Genomic DNA, 15,067 nt, shown 5'->3' with positions numbered 1-15,067 from the left:
ACTTTTTTAGGGCTTGCGACAAACCCTGCTTTCGGTAGTGCGTTTAGCACGGCCTGGACCTTTACTAAACGCGAGGCCCAATCTGCACTATGAATGACTACGTCATCCAGGTAGGCCGCAGCATATTTTTGATGTGATCAGAGTACTGGAACATAGCTGAAGCATTCTGTAACCCAAAGGGCATCCTTCGGTACTGGAATGCTCCATTAGGGGTTACAAAAGCGGTTTTCTCTTTAGCTGACTCGGATAGGGGGATCTGCCATTATCCTTTGGTTGGATCTAAGGTGGTCATGTATCTAGCATTCCCCAACTGATCAATCAACTGGGCATAGGATACGTAGGTAGGTATCAAACTTAGTGATGTGACTCAGTTTACGGTAATCGTTGCAGAAACTCCAGCTCCCATCTGGTTTGGGAAATAACACAATTGGGCTGGACCAATGGCTATTGGACTCCTCTATAACCCCCAATTCAAGCATTTTTTTAACTTCCTGATGTATTACCTCCCGTCTAGCTTGAGGAACCCGGTAGGGTTTCAATCTTACCCTTTCACCTGGAGGGGTGATAATATCATGTGCAGCCATTGATGTTCGTCCAGGCAAGTTGGAGAACATATTTTCATTTTGGAGCACAAAGTCTCTCGCTTCCTGTTGTTGACTTTTTGACAGGGTGTCTGGTATCCAGACTTCTGGAATTACAGGATTGGACCGAGCAGGTAGCTCTGCGGTCCTCACTATTAATGTTTCCCTTTCTTTCCATGGCTTTAGCAAATTCACATCATAAATTTGTTCTTGTTTCCGCCTACCAGGTTGGCTAATTTTATAGTTTACGTCACTAAGGTTTTCCATGACCTCATAGGGGCCCTGCCATTTGGCTAGTAATTTACTTTCCACCGTTGGAACTAGTACCAAAACTCTATCCCCAGGGGCAAAAGTACGGATACGTGCACCCCGGTTATAAATTCTCTGCTGCGCCAACTGCGCTTGGGCCAGATGCTCTTTAACCAAGACATCACCTGCGCAATTCTGTCCTGCATTTGAGCCACATGCTCGATTACACTTTAATGAACTTTCGCTTTCCCATGTTTCTTTGGCAAAATCTAACAATCCCCTGGAGTGCCTCCCATTTAATAATTTAAAGGGAGAGAATCCGGTTGAGGATTGGGGAACCTCTCTGATAGCAAACATCAGATATGGGATTAGACACAGTTTCAAAACTTTTTTCCATCTTTATCTACAACCTTCCGCAACATCTGTTTTAAAGTTTTGTTAAAACGTTCTACCAGTCCATCTGTTTGAGGGTGATACACCGAGGTGCGTAGCTGCGTCACCTTTAAGAGTTTACAACGCTATTTAGTTACCTGGGCCATAAACGGGGTTCCCTGATCAGTACGTACCTCCTTGGCCACGCCTACTCGAAACAGCTTTGTGACTTCACTGGATAGGTATAGCAGACGGGAACCAACACAAAGAAAAACATGCCAAATAAACAGAACAATAAAATAAAACCTGGCCACTTGGCCTCTAACTGACTTAGTTCCCTCACTAACAGTCCTGGGCAACCTACAGCTGCTCAGGACCCAAATTCCCTAGCAGTACAGCCTTTACCAAAATGTCTATATTTTTACTCACAGGTTTTCCTTTGCACTCATCCCAGCTCAAAGCCCAAGAACAGGAGCCCAGGCAAGAGCAGGCTGGGAGTTTATATGCATAGCATAATTGCCAGGATGGGTTTCAGCTGGGATAATTTACTCCTAATCATCCCAAGCTTCTTTAGCTCCCCCACCTGGCCAAGAAGCCCATTGTCCTGCAGCCTGGTACTTCAGTTCCACCATCAGGTCATAAAGAAAACTGCTCGATCAAACAGAAAAATATTCCGCATATAATCTGTACCTTGGACAAATGTATCTATCATCCTGTATGAAACCCTGTGTTTTCATTGGCCAGCTGTTACAAAATATAAATATATATATAGGGGGGAGTTGTTTGCTGTGTTCCACTAACCTATGTTGCTACAATTTGCTTACCATTTAGCACAATAGCTGCTTTTGATTTTTAAACATTGAATGTTTCAATGTCCATTTTGGAATTAAGGAGTCAATGTTAATGCTATGTTGTTGTGTTTGTAGCCATATTGTTTAATTGTAACAATATGTCTTAATTACCACCTAAATGTTTTCCAAATCCAGTTTTCCACCCTTGATAGGTACAAATTGCATATTGGTTTGGTAAGTATGTTTTTAATGCAATACTTCTTGGGCCATTTTTGAACTATTTTGGCTTTATATGGAAATGTGGGTTTCCATGTTTTTTTTTTGTCATGTGAATTTAGTGGTGTCTGTGTGGTCCCTATATTTTAATGTGACGTTTTAGCAAATGTGTTTATTTTGAATAGTTGTTGAAAAGTTGTTAAAAAAATGTTGTTTTCAAAATGTTGTCATTTTTTTTGGGGGGGGGGGGGTTGTTTTGTGATCTCTCTTACAATCTCCCAGGAACTTTAAACCATGGGTAATCCAACAGACCTCAAATTTAGCAAGTCAATTGTGATTGTTTTAAAGCAGTTCCTTTCTCTGAATTGTTGAAAAGCTAAACACAGCACAATTTTTTTTTAAACTGTTGTTTGATGTGCATAGTTGTGCACCAAACTTTAGGAGCCTGATGCACATTGTTGTGATTCAAAGCAAACCCGCTATTTGCACGTGAACTGTGTTCTATCAGTTGAAAAACGCACCGGACACTTTTGCAGAGAAGGATCCCCATACGTGTAAGTTTTTCGTTTTAGGTGTATGCCTTGTTTGTTTGCCTTCATGTGTGCACATACGCACATGCATATATGTATGTATGCATTTATATGTGTGTCCATATACATAGAAAAGTGAAATTATAGGAAGAAATAGGCAAAGAGTTTTTTTGGCATATTGCTTAACATGCTTCAAATTGATAAGAGTGCCTATTTCTTCCTATGATTTCTGATGTCATGGGTTGGCTCCAAGCAACATTCATGGAGGATATTGCTTCTGGTTTAAAGGAGGAATCCACTTTTATGTGCTTCCAGTACCAAGCTGAGGTGAGTAAGTAAATATATAGTGGGCAAAGGTCTTAAATGCCATTCATACCTGCATAAACACCCTGAAAGGCTGGAAAAACAAGAAAATATGTCTGGCAAAAAGTGGATTTGTCCCTGGAAGTTTGATAAACTAGTACTATTTGTTTTGTGTACACCTAAATAATGCATACACTCCAGTATTTAATTAGCAAAATTAAATTAAGCAACAACAGAACCTCTGTTCCTTTCTAAGAGTGCTTGACCCTGCTTATGAGCTTGGCAATCAATGTGGTTTGATGTTGTGCTTGGCAACCTGGACTTCCTTCCATCACCATCGGGTGTGTTAGAATGAGTATGCAACTCAGCTGGACAGCTAATTGACAACCTGTTTGGACAGCAAGTGGAAGTGTGCTTGTAAACAATAGGGCGAAGATCAGGCAGCACAACACAATGAGAACAAACCTATAACACTATTAGAAATGAGTCATACTATTGTTTGATCACATATTATAAAGTGCTAATTAGTATGTATACAGCTTGATATCAATTAGATTGCAGTGTTGCAACCAAACAAAAAGGTATCAAAACAACATGTGCACCAAACGTTACAAAGTATAATGTAAAAAAAAAAGTAGCACTTACCCAAAAAGAGATGAAATATTAAAGATTCAAACTGACCTGTAATGGACTATAGATGCACACAGAACAGGGAGCAGGTGTGCGCTAATCAATTGCTATGACCTCACTATTGACAGAGCTTAACAGATCCTCCAAAATCGCACAGCTAAAAACTAATCGCCTTATTAGGCGTAGTCTCGACCCCATTGCTCATTTATTAAAGCAGGAATCCCGCTGGCAAGTGTATGCGAGTGTACTAGCACTCGGCTCCGGCTCGCGGCAATACGCCTCGTATATTGGCGAGTATTTACGCGCGGCAAGCTTGCTTGATAAATCAGGGCCAAAGTCTCATGATCAAATTTTTTTTTGTACTTTCCTCCACACACAGGCCAGCCTTCCTCTTGCAGCACCTGCGGACATATGGCACAGTTACAGGGGGCAGGCAGCAGGGACGTCTCAACGTTTACTGTGTGTACTGCAGTCCCTGTATTGTAAATGCAATCCAAAATTCATGCTGGGAAAGAAACTGAAGAATCCGGATTATCCATGGCCAGATTTTCGATTGTCAACCTGTATTATTATCCAAAGCATTTGTTATACTTCCTAAAGTTCTGAATCCTCCCAATATACCTTCAAAAAACCTCTTTTGTTTCTAGTTGTAGTGTTAACATTTCCACTAAATCATTGATCCATACTCAATTCTGTGTTAATCAAATACAGTTGGCATTTTGGATATCTAGTTGAAATCTTGAAACCATTTTGTAATGTAAAATTTCCATACTATAGCTACAAATTTACTATCTCTTAGGAGCGTTCTACTTTGGAAATGATTAATTTGAAATGGACTATCTATATATACTTGTATATCAGTACATATGTTTTTTTTCTGGAAATTCAATCACAACCTTCGTTGTTCCACATTTACTTTGTAGGTTTTCATGGGATATACAACAAGTATAATTACCAGCATCTTGGATTGGATTGGTCTTATGATAAATAAACTTAGAATGATTCTAATCAACATCTCCAACTAAACCTTTACGTAAAAGATGTGTTCTACTATAGGAAAAACTACCTAGAAATTCATTATTCTTTTTCCAAACATACGAAGAATTCAGTGGAGGCTGTAATATGGTATTACATTCTAAATATAAATTATCTTCATCTTCAATAATTTTAACTAACGATGGATAACTATTTACTTGTGGGATAACCAAGTCTACTGCGGTAACATTTACATTGATTGTTACTTCAGCTAATTCCCTTTTAATTTTAAACTTTCATATTCTAGTAAAATCCCTTTTTTTATCTATTACATTTAAACGTTCTAGGTCTAGTGACGCCACAGTGGGAAACTGAACTGCAGATGGCCTCTGCAGTTCTACTATGATCTCTGGGCACTACAGGGGATGAATGGGGACTTGTCCCCTTTCATCACCTTTAGTGGCCTGTATTCTTAGACAGAGAAACTGTAATGCGCCTGGGCACACAAGGACAATCAATGGCACATGAGTGATTTTCAACAATAAATGTGTACTGTAGTCTTCTTCATGGAAAAATAAGACATCCCCCTGAAAATAAGACCTAGGGCATATTTTGGCATTTCAAAAAATATAAAAGCCAGTGCCTTATTATAGGGGAAACAGGGTATATATTCTTAGATAGAGTTTTTCTATCTAAGAATACAGGGCACTACAGGGGATGAATGGGGACTTAGATAGAGAAACTCTATCCAAGAATACATAGTAGACGTACAGCACGGCAACCGCGAAATAGCAGAAATTACCGGTAATAGCCATTTTTTAACGCGATTTGCCGCGAATAAATTCGAATCGAAGCGAATCTTTTCGAAATATTCGGTGAACCGGCCAAATCGAATTTTTGAGAATCTTTTCCTGGAAAAAATTATCTTCTTCTTTAGAAATTAACTCAACCATGTCCTTTATATTTGATTTAGGATTTTGAAAAATCAGCAACAATAAAATAGGTATTGATTATATCACAAATACAATAAAACTGTTTCTAAAAACGGATCTTCTTTTATCTTTTCCATTGAAATTACTTCTTGCGATCATTATTTTGGTACATACAATTTACATTGATCCACTTGTACCCACATTTTCTGTTGCCTTCGTACATTTTTAACTGAATCAAATGGCCTTTTTACTTTTATCATCAATTATCCTTTAACATCAAATATTTCAAGAGGACCTTCCCAATTACTTGGCCCACTTTTACTGAACGTTTTAACCATTACCATTGCTCCTTTAACAAATTTTGAAGAATGGGGTGGTATCATCTTTTACATATCCGAAGCCGCATAAGGCAAAATTGTATTCAGGTTTTTCTGAAGAAATTGTAACCATCTACTTTTTAGGATTGCATCCTTTTGGGCAGTGGACAAAAATGGTTGATTTGGAAACACTAGGGGCATCTTTCTTCCTGTCATTAATTCCAATGAAGTGTATTGATTAGCAGAAGACGTAGTCCTTCTATGCTCATCAGGATGAAAGGATTTGTATCCACCCAAGTATTGCCTTTGTCCAACAACATTTTAGCAAATCTGTTTTTATTGTTCTATTCATTCGTTCCACTATACCAGCTGACTGTGGATGATATGGAACATGAAATTGTTGATGAATACTCAAGATGCAACACATGGCCTGCATAACTTTTCCTATAAAATGAGGTCCTCTATCACATGTCAATTCTGAAGAAAAACCCCAAGTAGCAAATACATTATTCATAAGTGATTTTGCTGTTGTGATTGCATCATCTTTTCTGACCGGTAAAATTTCAACCTTTTTTGAAAAAACATCAACTACTACTAAGGTATATCTCAAACCAGGTTTTCCCATAGGCAATGGTCCTATGTAATCAGTTTGCAAGGTTGACCATGGACCATCAGCAGGTGCAACTCTTTGCAAAGGAGGTTTTTGTCTTTTTGGTCTGGGATTCATCTGAGCACAAATGAGACAAGATTGAACAATGTCTTGCACTGTCTCCTCTATTTTCCCAATAGAACTTTTCCTTGGGTACCTCCAAACAATTTTTGTTTTCCTAAGTGTCCTAAACTTTCATAATTGCAAAATTCCTTGGGAGTCATGAAACAAAACCCCGTTTTCACAAACAAAGGGAGAGTTTGGATCAACAGAAGCAGCAGGGGCAGAATCTCTTGCTTGTTCCTCTGCAAAAGAAGGAAGTTGTGTCCTCTCTTTTCTAACTGCTGATATCATGCTAGAGTCTGTCTGCATCTTTAACAATAGCATAGTCACAAGGATTTTCAGAAACAAGATCAAAAATAGATTCCAATGTGTCTTTCTGTGTCAACACTTTATTTGAAGAATCAACAAAACCTCATGTTTTCCAAGTTGGCAAATATTCTGTAAGTGATCTAACTACATATGAGCTGTTTATCAATTAAAGCACGGGAGGGGAGTAAGCAGGCTTTTGTAGGCAATTATATATAAAAGATATGTAGTTTAATCACACAGTGTTTAGTCCTATTTCCGACATAGGTCAACTAATTCTTACTGTATGGCATACAAATAACACAGATCATGAATATTACTTAAACATATATATCAGGATGTCATAAATAAATTAGCAAGTAGGATCTCAGACTCCTGACGCATTTCGTTCCTTGGCTTCCTCAGGGGACACTGAGATCAAAGGAATATCTAAAAAGAATAAGCTCTTGTCACTATTTAAAGTAAAGAAATTATATAAAACAAATTTTCTTCATACGGATAACTTAAATTTATACAAGTCTAATTACTTACATTCTAAATAATGCTGTGTAAATTATTGAGAGACAGCTGGATCAGAGCATCCCTGAGAGTTCAAGTAATATATTCTCTGAAAATATAGGGCAATTAATGATAATGTTATTAGAATTAAATACTTATGTCATGAAATGTGTTTTTTTTATAGATATGTTAAAATTCTTACCATAAAGCCTGGCTGTGGTGTGTGGTAATACCAAGTGCTAAGGAAGTTTGTTGGAAGCAGGTATATCGATTCTGAAAAGCAATATAGATATTATTGCTAGTATGGATGTCTTTTTGTTATTGTTTGCCATACTTTTAGTAAGAATGGTGTACAACTTACTGAACTAGAAGGTATTGTAGAATAATGAAGTTCCCGATGTCGTGCCATAAACGGGTAAAAATATGAATAACCCCCCCAGCGGTAATCCTGAGTGTGACTCGGGGTGGATTTTATTTGCAAAAAGCAGTAATCCCAAATCACACTCGGGGTCGCTTTAGGCTAAGAAAAACCCCACATACCTTGCTCCGTTGTGAACCCCTGTCGTCCTTCCGGTCCCCGCAGGTCCTGGGGACAAGTCTTCTCCCTCCGATCTCCAGGTGCGAAGTGAAGAGCCGAGATCTACAGGGTTTCCCGTGACGTTGGTGCGGGCACCGGATCGTGTCGGCGGAGCGGCGGGAAATTTAAACCATTTTGTATTGGATTCAATACAAAATAGCTGTATTAAGTCGAATACAAAGAAATCTTTATATAATATATATATATATATATATATATATATATATATATATATATATATATATATTAACTGTACAGATATTTTACATTTTTAACTATTCTTTTTTTACCGATTTTTTTTTTTTTTAAGTTTATTATTAAATTAAATTTATTAACTATTGGACATATTTTTGGGAGTTATGCCTATGAGATATAGGCATAAAATGTAAAATAAATTTCCATGCAAAAAAATTGTAACGCTTTTTGCATGGAAATTTGGACAGAATTAGACAGCTAGGGGGGTTAAAATATAAAACTATAATTAGGATGATCTATATTTAAATAATCAAATAGATGGTGCAATAGTGCTGTAAATAGAGGTAAATGATATATCTAACCTTAGCAGTGTTTTAGTAATGGTTAATTCAGGCTGATTTCAAATAGTCACTGTATCTGTAGATTAAAGAGAACTAGTTGTAGCAAGCATGATAGTGAATACCTTAAAGGGGATCAATTGTAATGAGCGGTTGTATTTATACATAAACTTACATTGTAAGCTGTCATCCAATTGGTCATGCTTTAGTTCAAAAATGAGGCAAATGAGTATATAGGTCCTACGGTGGTCTCCCAGTTTCTATATAAAAAATACATAATTGTAATGATAGGCGTCGCCATAGAGGCTGATTAAGTAATCTAGTTATGTTTAACATATTTACCTTGGTCACATAAGCTTTATACTGTGAACGATCCGGCCAGTATTAAATAATGTTATTCTGGAGGTAAAAAGTAGTGGTTTGCAAATGCCAGCTTCTAGTGTTTGCAAATTGAAAGTATACAATTAGAAAACATATCAGGGCATATACATACATACATAATGTGCATGCCTATGCACATATATCCATATGAGCACATATGTACTTGTGGTCTATAGTTGGACAAGTCCCCAGACCAAAAAACAAATTGAAGGTACTTACATAAGTAGGAAACTGTGTAGACAACAAGTCCACGTGAGATCACGTTGGTAGGGGGATCTCGCGAATTCTCTCGAGATCTCGCTGCCAGCATATACAGACAATGGCCCTGATTTATCAATGAAATGCACGTACGCTCGACGCGCGTATTTATGCGCCAATATTTGAGGCGTTTTTCCGCGGGCCAGAGTGCTAGTACACGCACCTTCATTTGCCAGCCGGATTCCTGCCTTGATAAATGAGCAATAGGGGTCGCAAATTTGACAATTAAGGCAATTAGTTTTTTTAGCTGCGCGATTAAGGAGGATCTGCTAAGCTGTCAATGGTGAGGTCATACCAATTAATTAGTGCACACCTGCTCCCTGTTCTGTGCGCAACTACAGTCCATTACGGGTAAATTTTCTTTTTGGGTGTGTTACATTGTACTCACAAAATTTGAATTACAAAATTAAATAATGTATTGTTACATTTGTTGTACTGTTTTAATACTTTTTGGTTTGCTTTGCAACACTGCAACCTAATTTAGATCAAGCTGTATATATACTAGTTAACACTTCATAATATGTCATCACACAATAGTATGAATTGTAAAAAATTGTCGCCAAGCATTTGTGATCTAATTAACATTTCATTGTAGTTTGGCTTGATAGAAATCAAATATTTGAAAAAAGGATTGTTGCCAAAGATGTATCAAAAAACATTTAGTGATTTCTTGTGTGTGTATGTCAAAATACATTTAAATGCATATAAATATTGTAATCCTCATTATTGTTAGTTTCATCTTTTGCTGCAATGTTTTTGTGCTTGGTTTGTAATGACAGTTTCTGTTGTTTAGCAAATCTTCTGCAATGTTTTGTCATTTTTTTAAACTAATATTCAGTACAAATGTCTGCATGGTTTCCACTCCAAACTGCCTTTGTCCCATTTTCAAAGTCACATTGTCACATATTGGTTTTTGAATGTATTATGTACATATTTATTACTCTGACTCTTGCACTCATGTTGATTTGCTGCCACACAATTCCTCTGTTCATTTGTAGTTGTGTTATGGGTTTGTTGTCATTGTGCTGTGCTGCCTGATCTTAGCCGTATTTTATAAAAACACACTTCCACTTGCTGTCCAAACTGTTTTCAATTAGTTGTCCAGCTGAGTTGCATACTCATTCTAACACACCTGATGGTGGAAGGAGTTCCAGGTTGCCAAGCACAACATCAAACCACAATGATTGCCAAGCTCACAAGCAGGGTCAAGCACTTTTACATACCAGATAGTATGACTTATTAATGTGTTTACATGATTCTAATCGTATTAGTCATTTTGTAAAGAAAAATGCCAAGGACAATTTAACTTAGTGCCAAACATAATCTATTGCTTTGTGCCAACAAGTGCCAACAAACTCATTTTTTTTTGCTCCTCAAACCAATGATCAGAATGTCAAAAGGCGTTTATGCCTGTCCCGCCAGGTCATCCATGACCTGTACATCTTTCTGGAAGGTAAAATTGCAGCAAAAACCAACCAGGAGAAGCTAGGCTGTGCCAAGAATGACGAGGCTCCTGGACACTATATATTTTAGGAACCATGTCAAACCACTTCGCCCTTAATTTGTGCACTGAGCCAGTCTACAGTTTCCTGGGTGTTTATAAAGTTTTCAATGCCATTTTAGACCTTGGCCCACTATATATTCACTTCCTCACAACAGCGGAGGAACATAAAGGTGGATGTCTCCTTTAACCAGAAGCAATACCATCCACGAATGTACAGTAGTCTGTGATGTGACATTCCAGAGGCTTGGAGGCACAGCAGAGGGATGTTATCGCCCTGTAAAGAAATAGATTACATTATTAGGATGTGTTAAGCAGCATGGGTAATCATGCTTTAGTGGTAACTACATGCTGCTGGATTGTATTTTTCATGCTTTTCTGTACTAAATTGCACTCTACCCTAGTTTGGCAATGTGTTTTGGTAAAGTGTCACATAAAGGTCCAGCTCTTACACAAATATGTCTGCTATTTCATTTCCCAAATGTGTGCTTGCTATGACTTCAACTCCTAGGTTGGTCTGTAACCCAAACATGATGTGCTGAAATATGTAATGCATGCATTGTAAACATATGTAAATACTTACGCGCAAAGACATTAGCAAGTTCCTCCCTGACTTGACGGCCCTCTGCTGTGCTTTGGGAGCTGGAGGCAGGATGTTGGTGCACCTCTGGCTCGAGTTCCTCTGGAATGTCCCAGGTATCATCATAGGGCAGGCACAGGTTATACAGGATGCAGCATGCCATGATGACTCGGGCAGCTTTCCATGGTGTGTACAGGAGCTCACCACTGGGCTTTTAGCAGCCACATGATGTGCTCCACAACCCCCTGGCTTGTTGTAATTATGCTCTGCTTCAGACCGGGGGTGACGCACAGCTGTCATAAGCCATAGAAGGTGCCCATATCCTTTGTCAGCTGTAAAAAGACAAACATAATACGTATTAGTTCTTGGTATAGTAAGTGTTCTGTGAATGCAGTGTAAAACTAGAGTTTTTTTTACAAAGGTTGTTAAGGGTTGTGCTCTTCGGTCACTTTATTGCTTTTTGGCACCTCAGTCAATTTGAGCCGGACCAGGGATTCTGCTTCCAAGGCAACCAGCTTCAATCCTGAGCAAAATGCAGCCCTCATGGGGTCCTACGTACATTTTCCACGACTCCGTGGCGGCCTACACTCCCAGACCTCCCATGCTGTAAGGCACGGACTCTGGGAGGAAATTGCCAGGAGTGTAAATGCAGTGGTCAGTACACAACAGACCATTACCCAGTGTCAAAAACGTTTGAGTGACATCTTCAGACACGTCAAAAGGGTCCTGGGCACAGAGGCCGGAAGGAGTGTGACCTATCCTGAACATCATCCCAGGGAGTATGAAAGATTGGCGCTGCCATTCATTGGGCCAGAAATGGGGGTAGGGGTGGACTACCGGGATGACTTCGATGCTTGGCAACCATGCAAGTTCAATCCTTTTACATTACTTAATTACAAATGTAATTTATTTTTGCATTTTCTTGGGATTGCAACAGTTTAGTCATTAGCATTGAGAACAAAATAGGATTGTGTTTTTACTTTTTTATGTTTGAGGTGAAATATGAGATCATTTTTTTTAAATGACCTCTTTAGTGTATTTTTACCTTCTTTTGACTTGCATCAACAATGTGTACAATAGTACGCCCTGAGATGCAGCAGTCCCCTCCTGCCCTCTGTGCTCAGGGTGATGTGGATGATGAGTAGTGTTGTTGTTCGAATTCGGGTCGTCCTAATGTTCGACCCGACCGTTCGAATTCGGGTGGACCCGATCCGAATTTTGCTGGATTCGAATACCCGAATTCGACCCTCCCACAATGCCTAGGGACCTCCCCCATGATGCAAAGGGCCCTCCAATTAGAGCAGGGATGCCCCCCTCCATGTTTGTTGTGGCAGGCAGCCGATTGGCTGGCTGTCATTGCATGCCACACAGGCAGCCATTGGCCTATATAAGGCCAAGGCGTGCCTGCATTTACCACTCCTGACAGAGATTTGCTGATAGCATCACAACCTTTCTGTGCTGCTTGGCTTGCTTTCTTTGTCAAAATGAAAAATATGCTTTACTTTGGTAGACTGTGTCACACTCACACTATTAGTCAGATAGATTGTTGGATTGAACTGTATTTGTGCAGTCCTGAAATCTACTGTACTCAGATAGGTGGAGTGTTTCACTGTTTGCTAGATAGATAGCTAGATAGATAGATACATTGATAGATAGATAGAAAGCTAGATAGATAGATAAATAGTCAGTCAGTGTGTTACATACACGCAGCCAGAGGCAGGGTCCCCTCGCTGACTGCGTGCACAGTATCACACTTGTACTGAGAAACTGTGTGCTCAACACTTGAAACGAGGCAAAAACCCAAACAAACTTGGAACAAGTTGCATGAGCACCTTTTTAAAAAGCCACCACCCAGTAACCTGGCGGGAACACCTGGTAAAAGCACAGAGCTCCGTGCGACCACCTCTCCCCAAGCAAGCTCCAACTGCTCGATCCTCCTCCGCTGCCTTTCCTCCTTCTGCCACTAAAGTTACCCGTGCTGCTGCCAGTAATTTGAGTGTGGCATGTAGCCGATCATTACCTTTTTCAGGCTCTACCAGCGGTGAGCAGAAGCTCCAACGCAGATCGGCTGCTGTTTGTGGCGTTGCTAGCAGTCAGGACCAGGCATCATTGCCATCCCCCACACCTTCTACCCCATCGTCCAATGTTTCTGTGGTTAGCATTAGCAGCATCCAACCTTCCATCCCCCAGATGCTAGAGCGCAATAGAAAATATGGCCCAAATGACCCCAAAACAAAGCTGATCAATGCGGCAATTGCACAGCTGATTGCATCAGAGCTCCTCCCTTACCGGCTGGTGAACTCCAATGCGTTCCATTACGCACTCCTCTGCGCAAACCCACAGTACATTATGCCTAAGCGACAGTACTTTGCACACAAATGTGTTCCTGCTTTGCATGAACATGTGCAGAGCAATGTGTCCATGGCCCTGCAGCACTCAGTTTCTGGCAAGATGCACCTGACAACTGACAGTTGGTCGAGCAAGCATGGAGTGGGAAGATATATTTCCTTCACAGCTCACTGGGTAACTTTGGTGGCAACAGGGGAAGCTGCAGCAAGGCCTGCATACCTACCTCCGCCCAGAGCACATCGACATGCAATTTATCTCCTCAACCTCCACTTCCACCTCCTCCTTTGAATCTTGTGCCTCAACCTCTTCTTCCAGGGACACTTTGCCGTGGAGATCCAGCACCAGCACCTCCCATTCGGCAGCATCTGTTCACCACCAGCAACAACCTGCAGTTTGCTATTTCGGTGCACAATTCCGACGTTGCCACGCAGTCCTGAGGTTATGAAGCCTGAGTTCCCTTGTCATTCTAAGTGCCTTGCGGGAGCAGGAGGACAAATGGCTAACTCCCAACAGACTTCAGCCAGGCAAGGTCATGTGTGACAATGGGGCCAATCTTCTGGCAGCCCTGCGTTGTGGGAAACTCACACACGTACCTTGCCTGGCTCACGTCATGAACCTTATAGTACAGCGCTTCCTTAGGAATTACCAGTGTCAAAAGCAGAGGAAAGATCAAGGAGAAGGAGGAGGAAAAAGTTGCCTTGAAACTTGGTCAATGGCCACCTTAGTAAAAGTTGTTTCGTGGAATGGGCAGTCAACTGCAGTCTAAGACAGATCAAAGGGGGAAGGGATTTAAACTGCTGCTGCTTAAAATGGGAGGGTCCGGGTTTGCCTGGTCCAGGCGGTGGCAGAGGTGCAGGCTGCCGGGGGTTCATGAGAATGGCTCCTTCATGTCCTGTTTTCAAGGGATGTTTGGGGTTGATGGGGTTAGATGTGCAGAGTTATTCTTCGCATTCCTTCCGTAGGGCAGCTACGAAGGCGGCCAGATGGGGTTTGGGTGAGGAGTCATTAGAAGGATTGGGAATCTAGGAGGTTCCAGCTGTACATTAGGCCCCATTTGTTGTGATGAAAAGGGAGATGTTATGGGGGGGGGGGGGTCAAGTTAAAAGGTTAAGGGAATTGTTTTTGGGCAAGTTTTGTTTATCTGCTTGTGTTTCAAAGGCGGTCAGTGTCTCATGTGGATAGTCGGGCACTCCTATGTCTGGTGGGGTGTGAGGAGGGAAGAAGTGAGGCCAGATGGACGTCCGCTGGGTTTGTCCAAGGCGGATGTGACGGTACGTTGGATCAGTGTCCCAGACATGCTTTAGAGTAGGCTGCTGCCTGAGAACAGGAAGTTCGCAGTGTTGGATAGGCCCCCTGGTGGTACCCATGCTGGAGTCAATGACATAGGGTGCCGATCCATGAGGGAGTTGATTAGGGACGTGAGGCTGGACTTTTTGAGGTTGAGGTTGGAGTTTCCTGGGATAGTGATAGTCTGGT

General features: G+C 40.6%; 2 long non-coding RNA genes across 2 annotated transcripts in view; both read right to left on the bottom strand.

The window, feature by feature from the left end:
* Positions 1-7,013: 7,013 nt before the first annotated feature.
* LOC140342825 (uncharacterized) lies at positions 7,014-9,809 on the bottom strand. Its single transcript, XR_011923165.1, has 5 exons — positions 8,865-9,809; positions 8,698-8,782; positions 7,615-7,685; positions 7,446-7,521; positions 7,014-7,343 (listed from the first exon to the last, which is right to left on the bottom strand). It is a non-coding gene; the product is annotated as an uncharacterized lncRNA (long non-coding RNA).
* Positions 9,810-9,878: 69 nt separating this feature from the next.
* The window catches only part of LOC140342859 (uncharacterized), a 39,592-nt gene continuing 34,403 nt past the window's right edge, over positions 9,879-15,067 (bottom strand). Inside the window, exons 2-3 of the long non-coding RNA XR_011923180.1 lie at positions 11,246-11,574; positions 9,879-10,939 (exon numbers count right to left, since the gene is read on the bottom strand). This is a non-coding gene — a long non-coding RNA (uncharacterized lncRNA). The remainder of the gene's footprint in view (positions 10,940-11,245; positions 11,575-15,067) is intronic.

The sequence above is a fragment of the Pyxicephalus adspersus genome, chromosome W, assembly GCF_032062135.1.
Source record: "Pyxicephalus adspersus chromosome W, UCB_Pads_2.0, whole genome shotgun sequence".
In the NCBI taxonomy this organism is placed as follows: Eukaryota; Metazoa; Chordata; class Amphibia; order Anura; family Pyxicephalidae; genus Pyxicephalus; species Pyxicephalus adspersus.
The sequence above is the reverse complement of the archived record's forward strand: the minus strand, read 5'-3'. Positions and strand labels throughout refer to the sequence as shown.